General features: G+C 39.9%; 1 protein-coding gene across 11 annotated transcripts in view; it reads right to left on the reverse strand.

The window, feature by feature from the left end:
* The window catches only part of NPAS3 (neuronal PAS domain protein 3), a 617308-nt gene that overhangs the window by 532336 nt on the left and 66726 nt on the right, over positions 1-18246 (reverse strand). The window lies entirely within an intron of this gene.

The following is an 18246-nucleotide window of genomic DNA, read 5'->3' on the forward strand; positions in this document are numbered from 1 at the left end:
TTCTAACCTTAGTTTTTTAAATAGTACCTGCTTTGTATGCCTCTACAATGTCATATTTGAAGACATTATTTAAGTACACCAGGCGAATCCATTAGCATGGAACCCATAGCACTAATCACTTTTGCTATAATCCCATACCTACCTACCTTGGCATGAGCTCAACTGAAAGCAATGAGATTTACATCTGAGTAAACATGTACAGGACTTCTGTGTTTGATATTTAATAGACACATAAACTATAGCTCTGTATTATAAATTATGAACCAACACCTGATAATTAGGGGAAGGGTCATAGCTTGGTAGTAAAGAACACACTTTGCATGTAGAAGGTCTCAGATTTAATCCCCAGCATCTCTAGATAGGGTTGGGAAAGATCCCTGCCTAAAACCCTGGACCTTAACAGATTGGATAACTGGGCCAAAACTAACAAAATGAATTTGAATAGGGACTAATGTAAGCTTCTAAACTTAGGCAGGAAGAACCAGCTGCCCCAATATAAGATGGGGGACACCTGGCTTGCCAATAGTTCATGTGAAAAGGACCTAGGGGACTTTGTGGACCACAAGTTAACCATGAGTCAACAAGTGTTATGCAGCAGCAAAAAATGGCTAATGCTATTCTGGGCTGCATCAATAGATATCCCGATCAAGGGAAGTAATAGTACTGCTTGGTCAGTACTTGGTCAGTACTTGATCAGACCACACCTGGTGTCCAGCTCTGGGCACCACTATTTAAGAAGGGTATTGACAAGCTGGAAAGTGTGCAGAGGAGGGCAACCAAGATGATCAAGGGTCTGCAAACCTAACCTTATGAGGAACGGTTGTGGGAGTTGGGTATGTTTAGCCTGGGAAAGAGGAGATAGAGAGGACATATGATAGCCAACTTCAGATATCTAAAGGCCTGTCACATGGAGGATGGAACAAGCCTGTTTTCTCTTGTTCTGGAGGACTTGAACCAATGGATTCAAGTTACAATAAAGGAGATTCCAACTAAACATCAAGAAGAACTTTCTGACAGTAAGAGCTGTTCAGCAGTGTAACAGACTCCCTCAGAAGGTGGTTTGCTCTCCTCCAATTAAGGCTTTCAAGCAGAGGCATGAATGCTATAGTTGAGATTCCTGTATTGCAGGGGGTTGGACTAGATGACCCTCAGTGTCCCTTCCAACTCCACAATTCTACGATTCTATAAGTCTAAGTTACAAAAAAGGAGATTTCAACTAAACATCGGGAAGAACTTTCTGTGCTCAACAGTGGAACAGACTCCCATGAAAGGTGGTGGCCTCTCGTTTCTTGGAGGTTTTTAAGCAGAGGTTGGGTGGTCCTCCGTCATGTATGATCTAGCTGAGATTCCTGCATTGCAAGAGGTTGTACTAGCTGGCCCTTGGGATCTCTTCCAACTCTACAATTCTATTATTTTAGGTGCCAGAAATTAAGAATTATCTAGTAGATGGATTTCAATCAATCCTGTAACCAGACAAATCACAGTGAATCCAGTCAGATAGCAGGTAATCAGCAAGGGGGTTGCTGGTTAGGAATAATAACCTTTCCCATGTATGCTCTTTCTTCAGAACCATATTGCAGAAACCCTACCCAAATTAATTTTGATCACTCGTTCTTTAACACATTATGTTGACAGGGAGGGGTGATCTCATATGTTCCATATAAAAACTGATTTTGCTCAAGATCAAACTGTGTATTGGCTATTTACTCTGGGTACTGTATATTCCTGTTCCATTTTATGCTTTAAAATTGATTTCTTGTATATATTTTCTCAGAATTGAAAATTAAAGAACTGAATAGCATTCGAGCCTAATCAATTCGCACTGGTTAACTGAAATCACTTTCCACTCGGTTTTGAAATGTTTGTAGAATGAAAATCCTAATTCTCACATAACATTTTTGGCACAACCAACCCCACTGTTGCTTCGCTTGTGACAGCAAGAGGTTAATGTTTTTAAAATGTACTATGGAAGAATACAGCTGCAGTCCCTCCCTACAAAATGCTAGCAGCGTAACTCAACACCCTGTTATAATCAAACGAACAAAACCCCACTTAATATTTGTATCTCCCTTGATATAAGTGTTATATTTTCTATGACCTGCTTCTCTTTTTTAAAAAAAATATGCTTTTACCGAAAAGTTTCAGAAGAAGCTTTCAAATACAGCTAGATTTCTCCTCCCACTTTGACATGTCACTTCAACTCAAGATGGACCCATCATATAACTCAAGGTGGAACTTTAAGTGAATTTACATACATGTGAAACATGTAAAGCTATGACTAATTTTAACTCACAGGGCAGAATTTAAATAATTAGTTACAAGAAGTCAAACTAAAGGAAGAAAGGAGGAAAGAGATGGTTAGAGGCAGAGTAGTAAATTGTTCCATTTTTGCAGGTAATCTAAATGCAAACTAGAAGCAACTTATCATGAGAATGGATTTTCCACCATCTGGTCAAATAACAGGGGATTTGTCTAGTGGCAAGCAAAGAATGGAATGATGTGAGAAAGATTAGCGGGCAAGTCCTACAGTTGGCTAAAATGTATTTTGTGCAAACAAGAACAGATGACGCCTTAACAATTACACCTGTCAAAAACTCCAGAAAGCAATCCATCTCTGAACAGCCCAGTTGAAAACAGGCTAGTTCATAACAAAATGAATTTTTTTAAACAATTGCCAGCCATAACAGTTTGATGCATGACAAGCTTAGGAAGTCATGTTCCACGTTCAAGTGAAACCTTAACTAACTGGACCCTGGGTTTTTGTGATAAGTAAGATATTAAACTGGGGAAAATCCTTTTCTGCAGTAATGCAAATAACAGGCAGCCTCTCTGAGGCAAACGAATTCAGAGTTAAACCATAGCTTTTACCTATGCTACCATGCACAGGTATTTTAACATTCTCAGAATGAGAGAAATGGTTTGGGGGCATGTTTCCATGTCTGTGAATATATGTAAAATTCAGCACTGGGTCCCCCCCCCTTCAGGATATTAGGTCTTACCAGTAACTAGAGAACTCCCTAGAATTTTTCGTGAATAATAAAATGCAGTATAATTATGTAGGGTTAATGTTTTACCTGGCCTTCAAGAGCTAACCTACTGAATTTCTGCAGAAGAGACATTACCTTTTAGAAGAATATGTGGAATTAGATGAATAAATTATATTTTCCTTTATGTAATCTGTTTTTGTTTTGTTTTGTTATACAACTGACCAGTTCTACTAACTTATGGGTAAAATAAGGATTTGGAGCCAGACCAGAGTGAAAATGCTGCACATATTCTGAAGGTTGCAGTTGACTGAGCATCCCAAACCAATTTCCTGTCTTTGTCTGGAACAATGGTCTCCATACTGTCCTCCCCAAGCAAAAGGAAAAGTCAGTTTTAAAGCTAAATTAATATGAACAAGAGGGGTGGTGCATCCTGTTTTGCCATTTGAGGTGAAACAGGAAGTGTCGCCCACCCTATTGCAGAAGTGAGATCTCACTATCAATCAGTGCTGGTGTCAATTCTCCAGCAACAGGGCACCTGAGACAGTTGCTCCACCCCTACCTTGTGGTTGGCCTAGGTCTTAATATCAGCTGTAAGCAATGCTTTGAATCTGCACTTTTCTCCCTTTCAGTGCGAAAGTAATAGCCTCTAGTCTTTTGCCCCTGTGTTAGCTGTGAGAGAAGACAACAGAGGAGCTCGCTCCAAGTGCAAAGGGATCCCTCAGGATGCTGATAGGAACCAGTCCAGATCTCTGCTTGAGGTCAGCATTTCATCATAATTGCAGCTGTGTATATACCCTGTTCAGCACTTCAGGGAAAGGTACTGTGCCACCCTCTTTTAGGGGGTAAGGGGTAAGGATTTGGCTAGGAAGTGGGAAGCGGTTATTCCCAGCACATTTTTCTGTCTGCAGGGCCCTGCTTCTCCTTCTTCCCATATACCTGAAGGAGCGTCTCCACCCCCATCGTTCTACCCGGACACAGAGGTCCAGCACCGAGGGCCTTCTGGCGGTTCCCTCATTGCGAGAAGCAAAGCTACAGGGAACCAGGCAGAGGGCCTTCTCGCTAGTGGCGCCCACCCTGTGGAACGCCCTCCCATCAGATGTCAAACAGATAAACAACTACCTGACATTTAGAAGACATCTGAAGTCAGCCCTGTTTAGGGAAGATTTTAATGTGTGACATTTTAATGTATTTTTCATCTTTGTTGGAAGCTGCCCAGAGTGGCTGGGGAAACCCAGCCAGATGGGCGGGGTACAAATAATAAATCATCATCATCATCATCATCATCATCATTTGTGGACCTGGGTTGTTTCCACCTAAGCATTTCACTTCATTGATATATCTGTTTGTATTCCATAGTGTATTGGCTCGCCTAAGAGTGCTCAGTTTTGCATCAGGAACCAAACTAAAAATTAAAAAATAGGGCTTTTAGAGATCTCTGAACAAGTGAGAGTAACATGGTGTAGCTCATAAAGACTTCTTGAAATCCTGAGATATTGATCAGAATTCAACTAACTAGTCCCCCAGGAACCCTGTGCAAGGACCTCCGCAAGCACAACAGGGCTTTCCCCCTCTCCCAAGCTCCCCTAAAACTGGCTCAGGGAGAATTTAGGAGAACCCCCAAAACAGCATGTAAGTGGCAGATCGGGGGGGGGTCATTCTGTCTGGCAAGCTGAATAGCTTGTGCTGACGAAATTATTCGCATAGATGTTTAACTGCTTTACACACACAAAAATTCTACAACTCAGTATTTCAGTCCACAATTAGAGGACTATGAAACAGGGTACATAGGGAACGTGTCTGTGCCACAGTAGCATGCAAAACATAACCATGCAAAACGTATTTCCAGAATTCAGGACAGTTTGTTTTCATGTCAGTTTGTTATAACTTTCAACCTTTTAAGCATTTCTGTCATATGTATCACTCAAACAGGGGCAATCACTTGCTCCTATTTTTTTTGGGGGGGGGGGATGTTATCACCAGTTGGAAATCTGATGGCCATCACTATTGTGCTTGCCTTTTCCAGCAATGGATAAGCACCAAACTCAATGGCTAAAAATCTTTTATCATCCACTTGGCATTTGTTCCCATTGATCTTGAAGCATTGTTGCCATGCCTGCAGACCATGGCAGTGATAGACAAAGATTTGCACGAATGACTCTTTTCTTCCCCTTCTGAAAGGAGACAGGGGGTAGCTTTGAGATACTTGCTTGTGTGCCCTGCTTGCTTTCTCTTTCGGAAAAGCTGCAAGGTTGCAGTCAGGTAAATTTTGTGTTCATTAATGCCGATTGGGAGAGATATGTAGCAAATGACACTCAGTATGCATTTCCATCCATTTGTCTCACATAGAGAAGCCATCCGGGTTTCCTCTGCCTACAGAAATGCAGTATTTATATAATTGTAAGTAACAAATTGAACTAAAAATACAGTCTTTACTGGTGGATCATGTGAAAGGCCCATCTAGCAGTGCATCTTGTCTTCCAGTTGCCAACTGAAAGCCCACAAGCAGGGCATGAGGGCAACAAAGTCCTTTTGCTTATGTTCCCAGCAACTGGTATGCTGAGGCATGCTGCCACTGATCCCAGGACTAATAGCTATGGATAGCTCTATATTCTGCCAATTTGTCTAAACACCTTTTAAAGCCATCTAAAAGAAAGGATTCCCCCCCCCCCCGCTAAAATTAAGAAAGGACGGCTCTCTCTGCTCTCCGCTCTTCACCTTTGAAAATAGATTTGCAGACTTTTCTATTCTCCATCTGCTTCTAGAGGATCCCATCCGAACAGGACTTTTTCAGCTACACATTTGTGAAAAGCTAAAAAAAAAACCTGTTCGTACCATTAGTGATTCTTCATAAATCATTGCTTACTTCTAAAAACAAAGGCACCTCTAAACGTAAAGGAAAACCAAAAGAGTGAAAGACTTTGTTGCCATCTAAAAATGTATTTTATAAACATACATCTCAAAATACTATTGGAATAGTTCGGTTTTTAAAACTTTGTTGTTTTGTTTTATCATATTGAATTATTAGCTTGCTATATTTGCCCAAGAGCCACCCAGGGAACCTTTTTTTTATAGGGCACCCTATAAAGAACAGAATAGAAAGAAAGATGGATAGGCAAGGAAGTAGATCTTTGTTCTGATCCTGCAAGGTCCTATTATTATCATCACTATTAGTATACCCATTTCTGTCATCAATACTCAAGGCAACTGATAATAATCCAGTTAAAAACAAACATCTGCAACAATAATGGTCTTGGTAACTGAAATAATATTTCAGACATGTGAATTATAACAATTTGTGAACATTCAAAGTGAGGTTATACTTATTTATTTATTCATACATAAATACAAAAATACAAACATACATACAAGGAGTAAATGAAAGCAATAAAGGCAAAACAATAGCAGAGCAAACAATAAATAATTGAACCGTTTAACCAATTATCAATTAAATGAAACACTCAAGTGATAAGCCAGCCAAATAGGCAGAACAAAAATAAGGCATATATAGATATATAGCTGCAACTGTCATTGCCTTTAGAACTATTAGGGACAAATGCTTAAATCAGCTTGGTGACTTTGCATTTTCTGGTTTTGAATTTTTGCTTTAAAGCTTGATTTAGAATTTGATGAAGACCATAGACCTCTTATAAGACTGTAAAAGGATTTTAGGTAGTCATCCTTTGCTTGCTATTCCAAAGTTCTTAAAACATTGCCCATTCCTGTTCAAAGCTATTTATTTTTTCTCTTGCCAGACCTATAAAATCTAGGTGATTTTCCTCAAAGTTGCCAGTTGCTACAGTTGAATGTACTATTCCCTCAAGTGGGTACTCTCAGTATTTTGCATTCAAGATTCTTGCTGCTAGATTCAATTAAATAATAATTTATCTCTGTCTTTACATAGGTTTAATAAAAAAAAATTGGTCTAGTTGAACAGTGTTTACCAAATTGTTTCTTTTATTAGATACAATTTCCTGGCAGTTTTTCTTTCTTCAGGATGAATGAATCGTGGAAATCATGAAATCAGTACCAATACAAGGTAGATCTTGGCCAAGAAAGTCTCTCCTGTGATCGCATGCTCTGAAGCATCAACGGACAAAACCTCAATATAAACAATTAAAGATGAATGTGGAAGAGATTCTGAAATGTATTAGTAACTTGAGAAATGGAACAAATTGCCTCTTGAAGTTGTAGAATCTCTTCAGAAGGGATACCGGGAAAGAGGATGTAAGTGTATAACCAATTCTCCAGTACAAATTTAGGCTACTTTAGTGCAATGGATTGAACAAGGCAACTCTTCAATTCTATGACTGCCTGAAAATGAATAGTCATGAGCTCAAAATCCTCTGGAAAGCTTAAGGTATACTATTTATAACCATGGCCTCCTGGAAAGGGAAGAATAACATTCCTTTCCACACTTGGGGAAGAAGTGAAACCCTAAAGAGGTTGTTTATTATTTTCACATCTGTGAATAAATGTGACTAGGCAAAACTAAAAGATACAATTTATGGCAAAACTGTAAGCTACAGTCTGAATTCTTTGACATTTTCCTGGACTACATACAGTACCACATTTTAGCTATCTATTGGGAAAATACTGTAACAATGCTGGCATCTCCAACTAAGAATGTTTTTTGTGACACCAAATAGGGATTCCTGGGGTATCCTTGAGGTACAGACTTGGGATATAAGCATACCCCAGTGTTTGGGTAATAACGGAACCTGAGCATAGGCTCAGGTTTTATCCTGACAAGTCCGCTTAGCCCTCATGCAATGCATACATTTAGAGCATCCATTATTGAGGAATTCCTCAGGAGGTGCGGAGAAAACTCTTCAGTTCCCAGAAATCAGTCAGCTGAGGCACAGAGCACGCTATCTACCTTATCACAGATAGGAACCATAGAACGTAAGATGAATTCTCAGCTTTCGACAGCTTTCCTTCTCTTCCCCTGCAATTTCATAAACTGGGGGAAAGGGATGGGGAGGGAACCACCAGCAGCAGAGGGTTGGCAAAAGCATAAAAGCTTAACCTTGTTTTTTTCTGAACTTAACATAAATGATGGAATTCAATGCAGTGTGGTTATGCATTTGAGGAAGAAGGTCCCTAGTGTTTGAAACTCCCATTGTTCTAGGCGCATTTTGCAACAGGGAATGTCATTAGCGCAAGCAGTTTCTGAATTCTGGGCCTAACATTTCAGATTAAAACTGCACTTCCAGCTGCTCTCTGAAGACTGGAGAAGAGACCCTCTTAAGAATATGAGGGGGGGGGGGGCATGGGAAGGACTAGACTAGGCTTCTCAACTTCAGCCCTCCAGTTGTTTTGAGACTACAATTCCCATCATCCCTGACCACTAGTCCTGATAGCTAGGGATCATGGGAGTTGTAGGACAAAAACATCTGGAAGGCCGAGGTTGAGGAAGCCTGGACTAGACCATGTGAAAAATGAACATAATATTTTAGCAGCAGTTCATTCATTTTCAGCTTTGTATTATTATTATTTTAAAAAGTGTGCCTAGACATTCATATCTCAGTGTCTAACACTGGGTCCACTTATGTAATGGAACTTTCCAACATCTCCTCCCACTGCATGGCCCCTACAGAGCCTATTTGGGGGCACATGAGAATGGGCACATTGTGTGTGCAACTGTGCAAGTGGACCTTGTCCTGCACACACAACAATTTAGTTGAATTCCACCCAAACATTTCAGTAGTGGGGGTGGGGAGATAAGCTTCCACTGACAGTAATTCAAAGAGTTCATAAAAACAAGTTAATTGCAAATCAAGATAAGGAGCTTCACCCATTACTGAAGGTAAGGGAGCTGGGCTGTGACAATTTGCCTTCATTGCCACCATCTATTACTCTGCTGCACATATGCAGGATCTTCATATGATATGGAACCCTGCACATTCAGTGCTCCTAAGCATGTACAACAGGCTTCACTTTCCAAACATTTCCCCAGATGTGCAGGTGCTGAGGTTGAAGGTATGACTACCATGAAGGGAAAAGCAGTGTAAATTCTGAAATAAATGGTGCACTCGCATATATTTTTGGGAGGAATTATGGACAGATTTATGGTTTGCAAAATACTGTGGAACTGGTGGATAACTATTTTGCAGTGCTGAAATACGGTGTTATTTTATATTGAAATAAAAATATAAAAAATTAATATATTATCCCACATGTTGGGATAGAAGGTCGCCATGCTAGAAGCAGTGTGTGAAAGCAGTGTAAAAGAATGCCATGCTAGAAGCAGTGTGTGAATCTTGCATGGTTCTGCTGAATTTTAGTGGGCAATTATTTTTGGTTTTTAGAAAAATGAACTAGGGTGATCCAAAATCTTCAACAGACACATTAATATACTGAGTCTTTCCTGCACAATTTTGCTCCTGTTCACTAATCTCAGCTGCTATTATTCTATATATAACTGAAGAGTGCTCTTCCAGCCTCTGTAGATTCTCTGCCATTTCAGCCTTGCTTTGTCCTTAGCCCATGTTGTAGTCCTGTGCTGCCAGCCACGGCAGAACTCAGTGGAGGGAGAAGCCAGCCAACCAGCCGAGTCTCGGGGGGTAATTGCCTGGAGGCAGAGTCCGTATGCAAGGTTCAGTTCAGTCCTAAGGTCAGGAATATCTCAGTTCACATAATCAGACGATCCGGGGGTCAAGAAAGCCAAGGGTCACAGGAAGCAAGGCACAGCATGGTCTGGCCAGGAACTACAAATGCTATTTCCAGCAACTGACTGAGGCTGGAAATCCTGCTCAAGAAGCTTTGCGCCAGCTGGTTCTCATCAGGAGCAAGAAGGCTGATCAGCAGCAGGTGGAGTCACTTTGTCTTTTGCTCCTTCAGGCTGCTGCTCAGCAGGTGAAGCTGACTCGTGGCCCACGAGAGCCGTGAATCCAGCTCTACTCTCTCTGTTGCGCACATTCAATAAAATTAAAAAGCCAGGAGCAGCTGAAAGATGCAAACTGACTTCATGAGCTAGAATCTCATTTCATTGGGGTGAGGTGGGCTGGAGATGTACAAGTGTACCCAAGCCTTTAAAAGCTTAACTGGTCTTAGAACAGCAAAAGGGCAAGGAGACATTTTAGAAGCATGGAACTGGCAGGATCCATATTTCCAATTTGCTGTTCTCTCATCGACTGAGCAGAATTGGGGGACAGGTCCAACACTCTTCTTTTCCTGCAGGGACATCTTTTGCAGGTAAAACCGCAACACGGCAGGGAATTTGGGGTTTGTGGGTCGTGCTGAAGGCCTTCAAGGACTGCTTGCAGCTCATGAGTCATAAGTTGTCCATGTTTACTTTAAAGAAACACATACAAGAACATGTTCCCCATTCAACAAGCTACCATCTCAATCTGTTACTGGATCTGTTTTTATAGTGAGTGCCTAAAATAACTTCTGAACAATATCTATTTGGTAATGGAGATTTGTTTCAGGAAAACAAGCAAACATAAACAGGCAGCACTACAGTAATCTTGACACGAGTACACTATTTATTAAAACAATCACATTTATGGAGTTGGGGAAATGCTCCTGAGAATCAGCTTCTTGAAGTTTGACTTGGGCTGATGCCAGAACGTTTCAGGTTTCGTACTCGGGAGTATTGTTTAGAAGATAAATTGCCTGATATCAGATTTTGGGAAAGGTAGAATTACCATCAAGTCTTGTTGCATAACAATTCATTGGAGAGAACAAGCCCTGTATTACTCATTCATGCTTATAATGAAGTAGTAATATGACTTAGGGGGATTTGATTTTAATACAAATTTTAGAAAATGTTGTTCATGTCAAGAGTAATCTACTGTATTACAAGTTTGAGATACAGTTTCAAAAAGATCCAGAGTCTTTAGTTCTTTTACCATGAAAGAGTGATAGTTTCCACTAATTGTAAAATATTTGCACAGATCTTCTATTTTTCACTGAATGAGAATAGCTCAATGGTTCAGTTTGAATGTACACTTTCTGTTTCTAAACCACAGTTTGACAGCTAGAAACTAGAGTAGAGACCACAAGCTTCCCCACACTTGCTTGGTGAGTGTGTCAAAATACAGATTTTCTGCTTTTTCACAATAAGGCTATCAAGATATTGAGAAGACTTGCCACTTTCTTAATAGCACTACCATACACCAGAGTTAAATTTTGCAAGACAAATGCATAAGATTCTACTGGAAAAACCAGACTTGTTCAATTATTTCAGTTTTATTTTTGTAAGTTTTATTTGTTATAGTTAATAGTTACTTATCTTCTTTATTTAAAGAAAGGATTTTAAATCTAGGTACATAACTGTTTGATCTGAAGATAGTAGTTATTTTTTTCATTGGGTATGCTGACATATTTAATTCATCTGGCTTTTATCTATTTATGCTTAATTTATGTATCATGCCCAGTTCCCTTGTTTTAAACAGTGGTGACCAATGGTTACAATCAAGAAATGTGAGATTAACAGAACCTTATTTTGCTGCTACCACACAGAGTGGCAGCACAGTTCCCCTTTAGGAGGCCTGTCCCCCACTCAATATTTTAATCTCAAAATGGCTTGGAGCATCATTCCAGGGTTATTTGGGGAAGGAAACATGGCAGCCGTCACATAAACTAATATAAATGTGACTGGAAATAAATAATAAATCTTCAAATGAGTTATGTTTACTATTGAAGATAATACTGTAATACAACAGTTCTCCCTTAGTCACATCAGTGATTCACAACCACACACAAGTTTCTTTACATTATGGAAAATCACTTGTTACCAGACCTTTAAAAAAAAAAAGTTGTCTAGTGCATCAGAAATGAAGCTATGCTGATAACAGCTGGAATGAATGAAAGAAACAGAGGGGTGTGGGTTTTATATAGTAGTTATTATAGTGGAGTTTGTCAGAAGCAATATTCGTCTTGCTGTTTGACAGAAAAGACAATTTCCGTGTACATCACACCATAAATGAAATGTAAAAGTAAGCTAGTATTATTCCATGTAATTTCGATTAGTTATGCTGTGTTGTTAAAAATGCTTTTTAAGCAACTCATAGTTTCAGCAATATTTATTGATGTATTCAATTTTTTTTAAATCACAGGTGTGAAAAGTCTCAAAAGACACATATTTAAAACTGTCCCTTTGCATTTTATTCCTTACCAATACATTTTGTAAGGAATAATAACTTCAGCATAACACCAGACAGTTTCTCAATTTCAAAGCCAGTAACAGCTATTAGCCTAATCTACCTAATTGAACAATGGATTTCTTGATGCAAGTGTAAATGCCAATTATAGCTTCAATAATTCCCCCACATCTTAAGGTAAATGTCTAAAATATTTTTAAAATACTGCTATTTACATATACTCTGTATATGTAAGTTCAAATTTACAGAAATAGTTGACTATTTTCAGTGCCCATTTTTAACTTTAATTTAGTTTAAGACTGTGGTTAGGAAACCTGGGAAATTAAATTGTGTCCAACCTACTTTTCTTCTCTAACAGTGGTGTGAAAATTACATTTCAGGGTTTACAAAATTCAACAGGAATATAAAATTCCACTTAACTACCCCCCACAATATGTTTTATTATTACACCTGCTGTTTTCCACAGGCAACGTAAACTTTAGCAGAAAAACATTTCAGGACAGAAATCCTGCGTTGTCCCAGTATGAAGCAATTTCGCTTATATACCCACTGTATCTGCTGTTGAAACGGTTTAATAATAGAAGAGCATGCACTTTCATGTAATTCATAATTAGAAAACGACTACAACTGCATTATTTAAAATCATTCCTTTGTTATCAGCATCAGTTTTAGACAAAAGCGGGGAATCATTTGTGAGCCTTGGCAGACCCAGGCTGTTCAAAGCAATTGCTGTTCAGCATGAAAGCTGCAATGGAGGTCACAGAACAGGTCAGGAGGAAAGATAGTGTATCGATTTCACACCAGGAATAGAGGCGAAGCATGGGCCCACTGTTGCTGCATGTGATGTATTTCACTACAGTTTAAGGCACATTTCATTCCAATTCAGGAGGGGGGTGGGGAGCAAAGGGCGAGTGGATTTCACACAGAATCATGATGAATTCTGAACTTGTGTATTTCAGTAAATACTGCCTTCCTGACATTAAGTATTTCTATATAACACAGTGAATATAATGGAAATTAGGCTGCAAGCATGTAGCCAACAGGACTAGCGGATAGGGTGTTATATTAAGCCTGCTTCCACAGGTAACAGCACAAGATAAATCTTGGAAGACAAAACAGACAATTGTTCGAAACTACGAACATTCTGACACGTGGCAATACTTCGTTCCAATGATCAGCATGTCCTAACACGCGTTTGATTGTTTTAAAGTATTTTTACTCTGCTCATCAGCCAAAAAAGGGGTTTGCAGAGCAGCTTAAAAATACAGTGGTACCTCGGGTTAAGTACTTAATTCATTCCGGAGGTCTGTACTTAACCTGAAACTGTTCTTAACCTGAAGCATCACTTTAGCTAATGGGGCCTCCTGCTGCTGCTGCGTCACCAGAGCACGATTTCTGTTCTCATCCTGAAGCAAAGTTCTTAATCTGGAGCAATATTTCTGGGTTAGTGGAGTCTGTAACCTGAAGCGTATGTAACCCGAAGCGTATGTAACCCGAGGTACCACTGTATCAATAAGAAGCCAGTGCCTGCACTCAGGTGTACAATATTAAAAGTCGTGACAACAACAAAAAAAAACTAACTGGGAGGCTAAGAGGGAATAGCAAATCTGGACCCAGTTCTTACAGGATTCCTGTAACAATGAGTTAGAAATGGAAGGAGCTCAAGAAGAGGAGGGGCCAAAAGTTGCTAGTCTCTTAGCTAAGCTGATGGAAAGATCCTGCCTCTGCTATCGCTTGATGGAATGGATGTTCCAAGTTGACAACAAAGGGAGGAGCCTGATAAAGCAGGTTTTTTAGCAGAACACTGGACAGCCCATAAGTCCCATTTCCCCCCTCCTATAGCCTGATATGCAAACATATCTAATGAATTTAAGATCAGATCTTTCTTGCACAGGTGGTTAATGTTTGGCAGTTAGTGACTGATTGGTTGAATACCTTTCTCAAATAATATATCATACATGAGGCAGCAAACATCCGTTTACTTCACATGTCTTATAAATACTTATAATTTCGTCCAGGCTTTCCCTCACCCATAGGATCAGACTTTTTTTATATGAACTCCAGTTTTTAGTTATTTTCATGAACTTTTATACTACTGTTTTGCTGGCTTTATGTTGTCTTTTCGTTTTAATTATACTGTTGCTGTTTTGATATTGTTTGTGTGAGTGTCTGGAAGGAGGTTGATGGATGGCTGGCGAATGACAGATTGAGACTGAATCCTGACAAGACAGAAGTACTGTTCTTGGAGAACAGGGGGTTGGAAGGTTTGGGGAACTGCCTGGTCCTGAACAGAGTAACCGTGCCCCTGAAAGACCAGGTACACAGCCTGGGAGTCATTTTGGACTCATATCATAGCTGACCATGGAGGTGCAGGTCAATTCTGTATCCAGGGCAGCTGTCTACCAGCTCCACCTGGTATGCAGGCTGAGACCCTACCTGCTCACAGACTGTCTTGCCAGAATGGTGCATGCCCTAGTTATCTCTTGCTTGAACTACTGCAATGCGCTCTACATGGGGCTACCTTTGAAGCTGACTCGCAAACTACAACTAATCCAGAATGTGGTAGCTAGACTGGTAACTGGGAGTGGCCACCGGAGCCGTATAACACCGGTTGTAAAGGATCTTCACTAGTTCCCAGTACATCTCCGAGCACAATTCAAAGTGATGGTGCTGATCATTAAAATCCTAAACAGCCTCGGCCCAGTATACCTGAAGGAGCGTCTCCACCCCCATTGTTCAGCCCGGACACTAAAGTCGTGTCGAGCGCCTTCTGGCGGTTCTCTCACTGCGAGAAGCAAAGTTCAGTAGTGGCGCCCACCCTGTGGAACACCCTCCCTTCAATTGTTAAAGAAATAAGCAACTATATGACTTTTAGAAGACAACTGAAGGCAGCCCTGTATAGGGAAGTTTTTAAGGACTGATGTTTTTATTATGTTTTTAGATATGTTGTAAGCTGTCCAGGTATGTTGCAAGCCACCTAATAACAATAATGATGATAATGATAATTTATGCTGCTTAGAAATTTTTATTATATATTAATCAATTTGTATATGTTTTAAACAATACAGTGTTAACAGTGTAAACAGAAACACAATGACATATTTTGCGAAACTTTCACAACAGGCTTCCCAAGTTCACATTGAGGTATTTCACTCGTATCCAGAAGCCACCAGTTTAGGGATATGTGACCCCGTAATGTACTGACTAGGATCTCTATGATCTTCAGCCTTCAATAAAATAATTTGCTGAGATAATTACAGCAAAGGGCCTTCCCTGCTCCAGTGACTGAATGATGTGAAAACAAGGCTTTAGAGTTTTTACTACTGTTTTGAAATATTAGCTTCAGTTGAAAAGGTAAGGAGATCAGAGCAACTCATTTTCTACTTATGCTAAAGTAGCATGGTAATAGCAATAATCTCTCTATAGATGCCTTAAAATATTTGCTATTGGGCTGTATAAAACTATTGTAAACAAAAAAGGTAGAGACACTAGCAATTTGGTATGTAAATTAGTCTGAATATAGCTTACTGAAAGTGCCAAATATACATCCCGACTCCGCAAATAAAATTGACACTTCTGACCCTTAAGGCCAGGGAGATGAGCCTGAAATAATAACCATATTTGCCCATCACACTAATTCAGGGTTTGGGGCAGGCATACTTAAACTTGGCCCTCCAGATGTTTTTGGCCTACAACTTCCAAGATCCCTAGCTAGCAGGACCAGTGGTCAGGGATGATGGGAATTGTAGTCCCCAAACATACTGAGGACCAAGTTTGCCTATGCCTGGTTTAGGGTAAGATGTACAAATAACAGCAAGCTCAGACTCTCGTGCTCCCTTCTGCATGGACAAGAGAAATTTGGAAGCTTTTCCTTCTGCTTTTAATTTATCAGAATTTGTCCTGTTGTCCAGAACCAGAATTGTGGTTAAGAGTAACCGTAATGAATTTCAACAAGCCAACTTTAGAAACCATGGTTTACGCAAATGAAAGTACAAGCTTCTAAACTAGTCTCCTGGCAGGGTGGGAATCAAGGAGATTAAGCACCTAAGTCCAAGGCTTGCTGTGGGTTGTGGCCACTTTAGCGCATCACCCTAAAGCATAGTTTAAAATAACATGTTATTGCAGGCAGTGTGGGTGGGTCTTAGTGACACTCCAGTAACCAGAGGGGAGTTGAGCAATACTTCTACTGGTAAGCAGCAAGTCATAGTGCAAACTCATATGTTTGCGTTATAACAATAATTTTATTGTTTATACCCCACACCATCTGGCTGGGTTTCCCCGGCATACTCCTGCACCAACAAAAGTTGGTCCAATTAAAAGATAAATAGTTTTAAATAATGGTTGTGTTATTTACCTCTACCTGGTATGTCATACTAAAAATTGGGGGAAGGGCCACAACTCAGTGTTAGAGTACCTGTTTTGAATGCAGGAGGTCCCAGATTCTATCTCCAGGTAAGAATGGAGAAGACCTTTTATTGTATGAAATCACAGACAGTCACTTCCTGCCAATGTCTACAGTACTGAGCTGAATATTCACATGCCATTTTTGGCGCCAAAAGGGTGTGGGGCGGGGGCAAAACAGGGCAGAACTTGTGTGTGTGGTGACCCGGAATGGAACCCCTGCATAAGTGGGGATTCCCCTGTAAGCCAAATGTCTGGCTTGGTATTAGGAAACTCCCTATGATCTTATGTGTACATAGAGGAGTGGCTGTATATATTTTTGCTTTCTTATAAACCTTGAGCTCTCGAAACCTACCGGTATCTTAGCATAATCGACTTTCCTTGATGTCCTCCATGTTCTGCTTTTGAAATTCAAATGAAGCCATGGTTTGTAATCATTGTTTGGAGAGCTCACACAAATCATAGCTGCTAGTTCAGATATCATGTCAAATTAAGGTTTCTTTGAAAGCAAAAATAACTTATTAAAACGGAGCCCAAGAGAAGAGGAAGGCGCACAGGGCTTGTTTAGTCATAGTTTAGTTAGTTAAGAATGAAATAAAGACACAAAACACACATTTCATTTGAAAACAAAGTTACTACAACTCCCATGATTTTCTTATTATTTTCTCCTCTCTCAGAATACCTTTAAATTTGTGATGGAGTAATTCTCGGAACATCACAAAAGAAATAGAAAACGATCATGCAGCAGCACTTGAGCTAATTTATACAAGCCCTTATCTAAAAAAGAAAGCTATACCAAGTGGACAATGCTTTTAGTGAAAGTCAGGTGGCAAGAGGGCGTGTTCACGGGAATGTAACGCAGTTTCCTTTATGCCTGAAAAAATGAAGTTCAATCAAGTGCACAGCATTAAATTGCAACTTCAGCTGGTAAGATGCTTTTACCAAAACATACAGCAACTTCAGCAACAATTTCATTCAAGCGACAATATTTGGGGTAAATGGTGTGAACAGAAACTCTTAGTTCTACACAAGACATTTTCAGATTGGTTTAAAAATACAGTTAACTGCTTTAGAGTCAGTTTAGCCTGTACTTAATGAATATCTGCTACAGGCATAGCTGCCATAAGTAAGTGATCCTCACTCTCGTGCCTGTGTAAGGTTGACAGGCAATTTGGTCCAGGCAATTAATGCATTTCCTTGAGGAACCTGGAAGACAGATACTCTTTCAACCAGAACAGGACAGAAACTCTTTTCTGTTTCTGGGTGTGCTACTAAGACAAGGGAAGGTTCAAAGTCCTAGCATATTGTTCACAAGTATCGTTGTACATCTGACCTTTTCATTAGAGCAAAGAGACAGGCCCTCATTATTCCAGTTCACAATAACTGTGTATGGCAAGGGTAGTCAATGTGATGCCTCCCATAAGTTGTCGGACTACAACCCCAATAATCCTTGACCACTTGGCCATTATGGCCGGGGTTGATGGGAGTTGTAGTTCAGCAACATCTGGTCTAAGTTATGGTGTCTCAATTAGGGCAAACTAATATTTATCATTAAGTCTGGACATGGCATCTCCAAAACTACCTGCCCTATATTTAAGACTTCTGATTATTAAGGTAAAAGCATTCCCCCAATGGCAGCTGCTGAGTTTTGCAATACTGAAGGCAACTGCGTGGTTTTGTCATTAAAGGAATTAGCAAACCTGTGCAAATACTCATTCTCTTGGTGAGAGTTTTGCCAAGGCTATTGATAT

This window comes from Podarcis gaigeae, assembly GCF_964106915.1.
Source record: "Podarcis gaigeae genome assembly, chromosome: 1".
Taxonomy (NCBI): domain Eukaryota; kingdom Metazoa; phylum Chordata; class Lepidosauria; order Squamata; family Lacertidae; genus Podarcis; species Podarcis gaigeae.